At 42.7% G+C, this 8,693-nt stretch overlaps 1 protein-coding gene across 4 annotated transcripts in view; it reads right to left on the bottom strand.

Moving 5' to 3' along the window:
• LOC150039184 (uncharacterized) overlaps positions 1–8,693 on the bottom strand; it is a 36,273-nt gene that overhangs the window by 21,789 nt on the left and 5,791 nt on the right. The window lies entirely within an intron of this gene.

The raw sequence follows: 8,693 nt of genomic DNA, 5'->3' as shown, positions 1-8,693 counted from the left end.
CTGAGCTCAAGGCCCAGGACTGGCAAAAAAAAAACAAAAAAAAATGTACCCACTACCTGATGAATGTAACTGTAACCCCTCTATACATTTCCTCAACTATATTAAGAAAAATCATTTCCACAGGTCAAGTATTTACCATAACATTTTTATAGTATTAATTCATTTTCCTTTAGAAATAAAGAGCATACAAGGTCTTTGAAATTCTACTAATATTTACACTCCTTGGACTTCAGTTCTATTAATATTTATTTATTTTTATTTATTATTTATTTATTTTTGCTAGTCCTGGGCTTGAGCTCAGGGCCTGAGCACTATCCTTGGACTTTCTCAAGGCTAGAGCTCTACCACTTGAGTCTCAGCACCGCTTCCAGTTTTTTGCCACAGGAGTCCTGGTGAGCAGGCACCCAGCACAAGTAGCAACAGGCCCCGCCCCTCCCCACCCCCGCCCCGCCACTGCGGAAGGCGCAAGGGGCGTGGCCCGGGGAAGGGGCGTGGTTTGGGAGTCGCGGGGTGGGGAGCCCGGGAATTCCCTCCTCCTGAAGTCAGGCAACCCGGGCCGGCTCCGCAGTCCTCGCTGCAGCCTGCTGCCCCATGCCCCACGCCTCGCGCCCCCACGCCTAGGAGGTGGTCCGGGTGGACCTGGAGAGCAGGAGGGCCTCTGCAGGCGTCTGCTCCGCCCGCCGCCCCCTCTCAGTCCGGGCCAGAGCCATGGCCACAGCCACCTGTGCGAGCGCGGGCAGAGGGCAGGTAAGGACCCCGGCGCGGCCCCGCGGGCTGGGACTGCCGACCCCGCTCCCGGCGGCACTGGGCCCGGGCGCCCTGCGATCGCCGCTCTCCTCCAGGAAGTTGGGGAGAAACTTCTCCCCTCCCCGGCCCTGCAGGCACGTGTCTTCTGCCGAGCTACCTGCTCACCTGGGCCGCGGTCCCCGCCCCACCCCGGGCTTCCCGGTCCCTGCCCGTGTTCTCCAGGGCTTCGTGTGCCCACCCCGCCCCCGACGAGGTGTGCGTGTTGGTGGGGGAGGGAGGTTGGGTGGGAAATGTGTGTGTGTGAGTGGGGGGGCGTTGAACCTTCATTCGGATCCCCGAGCCCGATCAGGGGTCGCGGGGAGCAGCTCCTTTCTGCCCTGGAGAGTGGACGGAGGTCCGCTGGCCGCCGGGCTCAGGGGGCTGCTGAGCCGGGCTGGGAGGACCTGGGCGCAGGGACGAGCGGGGGTGGGGGGAGAGCTCTGGGCGGCCCCGGGTTTGCAACCTGTGTAAAGTTTTCCTTTGTTTTGCCTGGGGGGTGGGGAGATCCACCCTTCCCCGGCCACTCGTGCGGCACCTGGCCGCTCCGCCGCCTCCCCTTGCGTTCGGTTTTGGTCCACATGGGCTCAAGGAAATTTTCTTTTAAAAGTGTGTGTGTGTGTGTGTGTGTGTTTGTTTTCTTCTTGGTAATTGCTTCCAGCTTTTGCTTTATTGGGCAGAGTTGTTTTAAGGAGCTCCTGGAAAATCGTGTCTGGTTTGGAGGGATTGCTTTAGTTTTTCTTTTGTGAGTGGAGTGGGACGCGGCGCAGTTCAGCCTGGGTTATTTTCTGCACAATTCATGGAACCAGTCATGGAATGACGTGCAGGCTGGTCACCTTGTAAGTTGCTCAGTGAAAAGTCTTCTAGTAGCACTGAAGCTAGCACATTCATGCCATTTAGTTTGTCTGCTGATGGGGGAGGTTGTCATAGGTAATTTCAAGAATGTATGCCGTGGTCGTATATACGTGCATGGTTGTGCTCAAAGTGTTTATACCATTCACTTCCTAAGAGTTAAATTACACACTTAGGAAAATATTGCTAAATGTGTGCATGTGACTGCATTTGCAAGAAAATACGTATTAAATCTAGGATATCAACCAACACAGTGCCTTGGCACACAGCAGACAGGAAACATTTTGAATGGAATAGGTAATAAAGGAATGTCTTGAACTAGAAGCCAGGGTTGTTCTGTTCTTCACATATATTCCTACATTATACTTTGAGACAAAGTTACATTTCACCAAGGCCAATTTAAAAAAAAATTATGTGCGAACCCTGCCACATCAACATTTAGTTTTATCAGAATTTTTAGACACTAGCTGAACCTCAGTGAAAAATTGATATGTTTGTTGAGGACACAGAGGGTCCTAAATTTAGAAAAAAAATAAAACCCCCACCAATTGCTTTTGGTCGCAATCTTAAACACAAGACTGTTCATATACATGTTTCAAGGATAAAAGATGAAAGGGCTCCTAAAATATGTACTTAGTTATAACTACCGTAATGTTATAATAACCTTAATTTTCCAGTTAGTTTTGCTGCCTTCATAAACCACAAAATTGACTCTTTTCTGTTTGACCAAAAGTGAAATTACAGCTTTTATCTGTCTTCCTGGGATAGGTGGAATTTGTCTTATGGTTAGAGTATATGTAATATTAATACATTGTTGGGGGAAAATGTCTAGTTCAGGAATCCTGAAACTGAAAAAAAAATCAGTGTTTATATAAATGAATTTGTATCTTATTATATGTAGTAGTAAAAGAATAAATATACTAAAAGAAAAGCAGTGACTGAATAAGATACTTACTACCAATCCAACTTGTTTATTCATGGTTCATTTTCGTGGATCTTAAGTTATACATATTTTTATATGAGTAATTTTTTTCCTTAAAAATATAATTAGCTCTTACGTTGGGCACTGGTGGTGTAAGCCTTTGGTCCTAGCTAGTCAGAAGGATGAGACCTGAGGATCAGAGTTCAAAGCCAGCCAAGGCAGGAAATTCTGAGCAGACTCTTATCTCCAGTTAACCAGTAAAAGCAAGAAGTGGAGGAATGGTTCAAAAGGTAGAACACTACTCTTGAGTGAAAAAGCCAAGTGAGACCTTGCCCTGAATTCAAGCCCTAGCAAAAAAAAAACCCACACAAATATATTTAGGTCTTAATCTAGTCAATCAGTTCCGTGGACATCCCTTATTAGTCCAGTTAAGAAAGAAGCCTAGTAAAACATTTTGAAAAGCATTGTTAAGATTTGCTGTCTAGGAATATACATCTGTCTGTTAAGAGATACAATTTCAATGAAATTATGCCTTTATAAGTTAAATATTTGCTGTCTTGGAATGCAAACTTGGGTGGCAAGACTACATTAAGAAAAAAAAATCTGCAGGAAACTTATTTCATTAAAAGATAGGTTAGGAAGGAGAAGGCTGTGATTGCTATTTTGTGTCTGAAGTGGCAGGGTGTTTTTGTTTTTCCACCGTTTGTTTTTTAACCTAGTTGTGGTCCAGTGGAGTTGGCCTTTGTGTAATGCATTAAGCCGAATACCTCTTATGTGTGCTTTTCTGTATCTGGGCTTTATTTTAGGTGGAAGATTTCTTTAAAGAATGTGTGTAATGTATATAAGATACTTGGATTAAGAACTAAGTGTTTGGTGATTGGATTTAGAACTTTGGTGGGGCTTTACTTTGCCTTAGGGGTAGACTTAAAAAAAATGGTTGGCTTTCAATATAATGTAGTATATAAAGTATATATAGGCATATGGGATATAATATTACCTGTGTTTGTTAAATTGACCATTATTAAAATTATTTCAAGTAATGAAATAAAAGAATCTCAAAGACTTTCCTACCTTCAAACCATGAAGCTAGGATTACAAACTTGAGCCACCGGCACCCAACTTATTTAAAGGAACTTCCAGGAATGACTTTTTATTTAGGTTACTTCTTATTTAATGTTCAAAGTTTGAAAATTTTCAAATGTGAGTTACTTCTTGTTTAAGAGAAGTGGTGGTGCAAAAACAAAAAAAATGGTCAAAAAATGGTTGGGGTGGGGTAATGTATTGAGGGGTTACAGTTACGCCCAGCAGGTAGTGGGTATATTACTTTTTGAATTTTGATACCTCTTCTCATGCTTTTCTCCCTCTTTTGCTCCCCAACCCCCTCCAAGTCATCTTCTTTATCCCCCTTTCTTCCCTATTTCAAATAAATGCATACAGTAACAACAGGTAGGGTTAGGTTTATTTAATCTTAATTTTTATATACCATTTAGTGTGTATAATTGCCTTGAAAATGCTATGTACTCACTTGCAAATGTATAATAATTAGAGAATTTCAGAAAAGATATTTGCAATAAAGTTCTGGGTTCTTTTAGGATGATAATTCTTTGACTATTTTGAGAGTAGACACTAGGTTTACTTACTTTAAATGTAAGTGAAAAATAAAATAAATACTGTTGTGTTGTCAAATACCCTGTTTTTCAGAAAACTGGTCAATATATCAACACGGCATTTTGGCATCACGGGAGTAATTTTTTTTTACTTTTGTCCATTTTTAGTTTTCTAGAGCAGAATGCTTTTAGACCAATAAATCCAGCCTTACATTTGACATTTGACATTGATTGTTAGGAAATTCTGTGAAAAATAAGTTGTCATTACTTAAATTTTATGAAAGTGTATATCAGCACAAGGAAGATATACATCTTCCTTCAAGGGATATGTTTCAGAAGGAAGCAAATGACTGTATGGTGTTAGAGTTTCAGAAATGCAGATGGAAAGACTTAGAAAAAAATCATATTAAGTGAAGTAAGCTAGACTCAAAGGAACTTAGGCTCAATGGTTTCCCATATTCGTCATAATCAGTAGAAACCTTGGGCTCTACTAGCAATAGAGCAAAATCTTGATACATAAGGCAATATAATGTGAAGCTAATTGAAAGGACCTCCAGGATATTGTAACAAAAGCCATATAATGAATGATTGTTGTCTTTTTCTTTCTTTTTTCATATTTTTATTACAATTAATGGAAGGGTTAGCTTATATTCACCAGATAGAAGGTGCATTACTTCACAGACATGGATACCCTTTCTCATGTCTTGGTCCCCGTTTAACTCCACCCACCCCCATTCCTTCTTTTTTTTAATGGTTGTTACTTTAGTGTTGCTTAAGAAGTTTGGGCCTACTGTCAGGCCACAAAGATGGTTTGAGTTTATTCAAAGAGCTTGATTATCTTACTACTTCATTCTGGTACTAGGGCTTAAACTCAGGGCTAGAGATTTCATTTGGCTTTTAAACATTTTTTATTGTTATTATTAAGGTCATGTACAGAGGGATATCTCACGTGTGTGTGTGTGTGTGTGTGTGTGTGTGTGTGTGTGTGTGTGCACATGCATGTGTACGCTGGTAGTGGAGCTTGAACTCAGGGTGTTGGCATGTCCACTAGCATTTTTGCTTAAGGCTGTGTAGGGAGCACAATAATGATACAGATAAGCTGAGATGCATAAAGGTGTTTATTTCTCCAGTGCTAGTTCCATAGTACCTTATTCATTACCATCCAGTAGGCAGCGCACCTCACCTGCCTAATGCAAGGCTACCCAGCCTCCTCCTACCTGCCTGTCCCAGCCAGGGCCACTCAGTTGGTCCCACAGGTTGGCCTGCTACCACTTGATCCACAGCTTCACTTCTGGGTTTTTGCTTCTTAACAGGAGATAAGAGTTTTATGGACTTTTCTGCGTGGGCTGGCTTTGACCTTGAATCCTCAGATCTCAGGCTCCTGAGTAGTTTAGGATGAGAGGCAGGAGCCATTGGTGCCCAGATCAGAATTTAATACTTTGGAGTAGTTTTAAGTTCACAGTAAAATTAAAAGAAAATGACAGATACTTCCTATGTCCCTACACAGGCCCAGTCTCCCCCACAACCAACATTCTCTACAGAGGGGTACACTGTGAGAATCAGTGACACACACCTCACACTGGCACCCATGTCTCCAGAGACTGCAGAGTGTGGCTTATTTGCCCTGTTATGTCATATGTGCACTGTGGTCCTGGGCCCAGGCACAGTGTCGTGTGCCAATCGCGTTATGTTTCATCAGGAGTAATGCCAATGTTATACAATCCTTTTCTCCAATATAGATTTGGCCTAATGTCTCTAGATTTTGTTCTATTTTAAATCTCTGCGAGGAGAGCCCAAGGTTTCTACTGATTATGACAAAGGAGGGAGACTATTGGGGCTATGTTCCTTGGTGTCTGGCTTACTTCACTTAATAGGATTTTTTTCTAAGTCTTTCCATTTCCTTACAAATGGGGTGATGTCGTTCTTTCTGACAGCAGCATAGGATTCCATTGTGTATAAATACCACATCTTGTTGAGCCACTCAACTGAGGGATATCTGGGTTGGTTCCATAGCTTTGGTACGGTAAATACTGCTGCAATGAACATCATTGTGCTATTGGATTTAGTTTGCCCTTGTTTCTGGATGGTTGGGTAAATGCCAAGTGGTGGGATTGCTGGGTTATAGGGGAGCTCTATGTTTAGTCTGTTGAGGAACTGCCATACTGCTTTCCACTCCCACCAACAGTGTAGTAGTGATCCCTCCTGGCCATATTCCCTCCAGCATCTGCTGTTATTAGTTTTCTTGATCCTGGCCATTCTAACTGGAGTGAGGTGGAATCTTAGAGATGTTTTGATTTGCATTTCTTTTATGATCAGAGATGTCGAGCATTTCTTCATGTGTCTCTAGGCCATTTTTGTTTCTTCTTCAGAGAAGACTCTCTTTAAGTCTTTGGCCTATCTAATTGTTACAACTGAGGGAAACCATGGAGCTCATTTTTCTTTGGGTCTGGGTTACTTCACTTAATATGATTTTTTTCCAAGTCTTTCCATTTCCTTACAACTGGGATGATGTCATTCCTTGCTCACACTTTATAAATGAATGAATGAAGGAAACACTTTCCCCTAATGACCTACAATACATAGTACCATGAAAGAGAGATGCATCAGAACATCCCTGTCATTCAGCTTACCTTTTTCTTAGAAACATTTCAGAAAGATTTCCATGTAGTTGAGGGTTGATCCTTCTGCAATAATATTGCTGGCCTCTGCAGACCAAATCAAGGGTATTCTGGATGCTCTGCCACTGACTTGATACAGGTAGCCATGTTAACAAAAGGGTATCACTCCAACATGACTCAAATTTCCTGTACCTGCCCATCTTGAATTCCCTTTGATAGTTCAAGCCTATTTACTGAGACGGGAACCTGTGGAGTGTGAGATGGTATGGTATGTGAGTGGTGGTGGGTGGAAGACTAGCGTGGGAGGAGCAGGAAATTGGAGACCCTGGGGATGAGATTGTAGCATTTTCAGTTGCAAAGCTGTGCAGCCAGGATAGCTTTGTGAGCTCTGTGGGTGAACTCTATTATCTGGTTCTTCCTGGAAAATCCCTGTAGTTACAGAGATGGCAGAGCAGCTCTTCCACCATTATGAAAGAGGCCAGAATTAAATCTGTGTGTATGTGTGTGTGTTCCTCACATTAGTCACTGGTGAATGCTAATGGTCTTTCCAGTCTCAGGCCTTCAGAGAGGGGGTACAAATGTGTTTCTTGGTGACCCTTAGCAGTGTGGTAAACTAAGTGGTGGTGGGTCCTTTCTTGTCTCATGAGAATGTCCATCACTGGATGACTTGCAGTTGTTGGAAGCATCATTTTAATGATGACATATAAGGAATTATTACTATTTTGGGGTGTGTGTATGTGGCAATCTTGGGGCTTACTCAGGGTCAGAACAGTTTTCCTTAGTTTTTTTTTCACCCAAAGGCTAGTGTCCTAACAACTAAGGCAGTCCTCTTCTCCTGTTTTTTTTCCATATATTTTTATTGTAATTAATAGAAGGGTTACATTATATTCTCCAGATAGAAGGTACATTACTTCACAAATATTGATACCCTTTCTCATGTCATGGTTCTCCTGGGTTTTCCATTGGAGCTAAGATTCTCATGAACTTTTCTGTCCAGACTGACTTTGAATCCTGCTTCTCAGATCTCAGACTCCTGAGGAGGAAGAATTCCAGGCATGAGACACCAGTGTGCCTGGATTAAGACTTGTTATTAACCACATTAGAAATGAGCTCCTCAGCCCTCTTCTCCAGGTGAGAATGAGTTATGGAACAGGAAGCTTTCAGAGGCTGCAGGGAATTATACCCTGGTTTGAGGTTGAGAGGTCACCAGAAAACAGGGCTATCAGAGGTAAAGGAATGTGGATCACATTTCTCAGCAGACATACAAATTTAGTTACACCACATTCTTGACTTCAGTGTATTTATATATACTGGACATTTAGAGTTTCAGTTAATAACATTGATTTGACATCTCTCATGGAACAGGAGAATGGGGTTGTAAAGGCTAATGAAGCTAGAGGACAACTGAGCAGTAGGCCACTTACTTCATCTAGAGGATTCATTGCATTGCAGTAAGGTAAATAAGTACCTGTAAGTAAGTACTGAAGCTCCCAGGATTTCTGCACCTGGCTCTGCCTTCTGCTGGTTTGCAGCGCAGTGTCCTCTCACTGCCCTCACGTTAAGGGTTAGACTACACTGGGTCCTTGCAATTCAATGCTTGGAGCATCTGAGATCCTGATCAGAGGCCACTGGTGACCAATACCTGTTCTGCAAGGGATGAAGTGATTCCTGGCTTCATTTTACTGTTTGTGGTTCTCCAGTAAATTGGAACGGCTGAGAAGCAGGCCACAGGACAGCTGACCTGAGGTGTTGCCAGCACCAAATGACAGCTTTCTAGAGAGGATAGTGGTAATGCTGCATCTGGAAAGTTCTCAGCTGAATTTCAGCTGAACAGATGCCAAAGGCCAGCCAGTTTCTGGATGCCCTCTGGGGAAAGGGCAGCCAGTAAAATTATAAAGACGAGACAGGGCA

The sequence above is a fragment of the Megascapheus bottae genome, unplaced genomic scaffold, assembly GCF_031878675.1.
Source record: "Megascapheus bottae isolate mThoBot1 unplaced genomic scaffold, mThoBot2.hap1 HAP1_SCAFFOLD_37, whole genome shotgun sequence".
NCBI lineage: Eukaryota > Metazoa > Chordata > Mammalia > Rodentia > Geomyidae > Megascapheus > Megascapheus bottae.
Note: the sequence above shows the minus strand (reverse complement) of the source record. Positions and strands in the feature narration are given on the sequence as shown.